At 79.8% G+C, this 2,500-nt stretch overlaps 1 non-coding gene across 1 annotated transcript; it reads left to right on the top strand.

Annotated features, from left to right (window-relative positions):
• The first annotated feature begins 1,864 nt into the window (after nt 1–1,864).
• Nucleotides 1,865–2,017, top strand: LOC136995821 (5.8S ribosomal RNA). The gene has a single exon (XR_010887355.1). It is a non-coding gene; the product is annotated as a 5.8S ribosomal RNA (ribosomal RNA).
• Nucleotides 2,018–2,500: the final 483 nt, after the last annotated feature.

Raw genomic sequence — 2,500 nt, 5'->3', positions numbered from 1 at the left:
GGGGCGGGCGCCGGGCGGCGGCGGACCCCGAGCGGGGGCCGTCGCGCCAGGCCACGCGAGGCGACGGGTCGTGCCCGAGCGGGCGGCCCAAACCACGGCTCTCCTCCCGGGCGCAGCTGCCGCCGGGCGCCGGGTTACTGAGGGAAACCCCGGGCCCCGGGAGGAGGACGAGGTCGTGGCGGCGGGTGTCGGGCGCACCCCGCGGGCGGACGCTCCGCCGAGGGGCGCCGGAGCCGGCTGGCGGGTGCCGGGTTTCCCCTCCGCGTCCCGTCTCGCTGCTGCCGCCGAGGCTGCCGCCGTCGCCGCGAGGCGGCGGCGGCCCGGCGGCGGGCGGCGGCGGGGGAGGCACCCCCGCGGGGATTTCAGGTCGTTTCCCTCACCCCAGGGCCAGGTACCTAGCGTCCGCGCTCCTCCTGCCCCCCCTCGGTGACCCACCCGTGTGGTCCCGTGTGCCAGCTCGCTCCTCCCGGGCGCCGCGCCGTGAGCGCCGCACCGGCCGTGCCCTCCCGCCCTTTCCGCTTTCCCTTTCTCTCCCCCCCCCCCACCGCTCCAGCCGCCCCGCGCCGTGCCGCGGGGACCGTGCTGCGAGCGGGCCGGGCGGGGGGGGGGGGCGGGGTGGCGGGAGGAGCGGAGGGCCTCCGGCCACCGCGGCCGCCGGTAGCCGCCCCGGGTAGGGATGGCCATGGGCCCCGGGCTCCGGGCCCGAGGGTTCTCGGCGGGAGAGCCGGGCGGGGGTTTAAAGACTCGGGCGGCCCGATGCGACCCGGGGGGCAGCCGGGTGTGCTGCCGGAGGGCCGGGGGGCCGGCGCGCGCGGGCGCCGTGCCCCCCCATGCCAGCCGGCGCGCCCCGCGCTCGCCCTGCGGGCAGCCGGGACGGAGAGGGGTACCCTGCCCCCTCTCTCCGCGGTCTGGTCTCGGCGGAGGGACGCCGCGCGGTCGGCTGGCGCCGGCCTGCCTCGAACGCGTGACCCCGGCGCGAGCGCGTGCTCTCGCCGGGACGGTGAGCCCCCACCCACCGCGGGTGGTGCGGACGCCGCGCCTCGGCGCGATCCGCTCTCCTCCCTGGCCGGGGCTCTCGGTCTGCCGCCGTGGCCGCTGGCGGCGGCGCCCTACCCGCCGGCACTCCGCCATCCGGCGCGCCTGCCTCGCTCTGCCCAACCCGGCTTCGCCGGGCGGCGGGCGGGCGGCAGGCGGGCGGCGGGGGCGGCCCCCCCCGTTCTCCGCGTGGAGACGGGGAGAGCGGGCGCCGTCCCCGTCCGTCCCGCCTTGCCCGCCCGCCCGCCGCCGGGCGTCTGTCCGCGGAAGGGACGGGAGAGCGCGTGGTGTCGTCCGGGAGGCTGTGTGTGCGCGCGCGCGGGCGTGGGCGCCGCCTCGGGGCCACGGCGGAGCCGGAGGCCGGCGAGGCGAGCGAGGAGCTGGGGAGCGCGGGGCCGGTGGGCCGCGGGCGCGCGGGCAGCGGCCGGTGCCGCTGCCGGTGGCGGCCGGGCTCCGACGCTGGGGGTCCGCGGGGAGCCGCCCCCTCCCCCAGCGTCCCCGAGGCAGGCGGCGCGGCCGGCGCGCTGCTCCCCGCCGGGCCGGGCCGAGCCTGGGCGCCTGGGCCGGACTCGAAGCGAGCAAAGGGTTGTCCCAGGTCGGGAGCGAGGGCTCCCCGCCCTTCTCGTTCGGGTTTTCCTTTTCCCTTTTTCCCCCCCCACTCTGTGCTCGTACGGTCAGCGGGGCGAGCCCCTCTCTCTGGCTCTCGGCCGTCCCTCGCTCAGCAGCCGGCGTCGGCGTGAGGAGGGAGGCGGAGCGGAGGGGGGGCCCTCAGGGGCTGCCGAAGGCTGCCCGGTCCCCCCGCGCGCGCGGCGGGGGCCGAAACCGAGACAACTCTTAGCGGTGGATCACTCGGCTCGTGCGTCGATGAAGAACGCAGCTAGCTGCGAGAATTAATGTGAATTGCAGGACACATTGATCATCGACACTTCGAACGCACTTGCGGCCCCGGGTTCCTCCCGGGGCTACGCCTGTCTGAGCGTCGCTTGGCGGTCAATCGTCACCCCCGCTGTCGCGTTGGCGCAGCGGTGCCGCCCCTCGGGGGGGGCGCGTGGGGGGGCGGGGGAGGCGCGGCGGCGCCGGCGGCGGCGGTGCGCGGCGGCCTCGGCGGCGGAGAGTCGGCGGCGGAGCCGGGACCCCGGTGCGTGCACCGGCGGCCCCGGTCTTCCTGCCCGCCGGGCTCCGGCGCCGGGCCGCCCGCAGCGGCCGCGGCCGGCGTGCCTTGCCGCGCCTGTGCCCGCCCTCCTCGCCCTCCGAGCGCGGTGGCCACCGCTGCGCGGCGCGCGCCGTGCGGGGTGGCGCGGCTGGGGCGCCTCGCAGGCCCGTGCCCCGGGGAGAGGGTGCCTCCTCTTCCCCGCGCGGCCGGGCCTTCGTCCCCCTAAGTGCAGACTCGGGGAAACCCCCCGCTCCCGGAGCGCCCGCTTCGCGGAGTTCGTCCCGCTGGGGCCCCCCCCCCAGGTCGGGTGGG

This window comes from Apteryx mantelli, unplaced genomic scaffold (assembly GCF_036417845.1).
Source record: "Apteryx mantelli isolate bAptMan1 unplaced genomic scaffold, bAptMan1.hap1 HAP1_SCAFFOLD_159, whole genome shotgun sequence".
Taxonomy (NCBI): domain Eukaryota; kingdom Metazoa; phylum Chordata; class Aves; order Apterygiformes; family Apterygidae; genus Apteryx; species Apteryx mantelli.
This window is presented reverse-complemented; position numbering and strand designations above follow the sequence as displayed.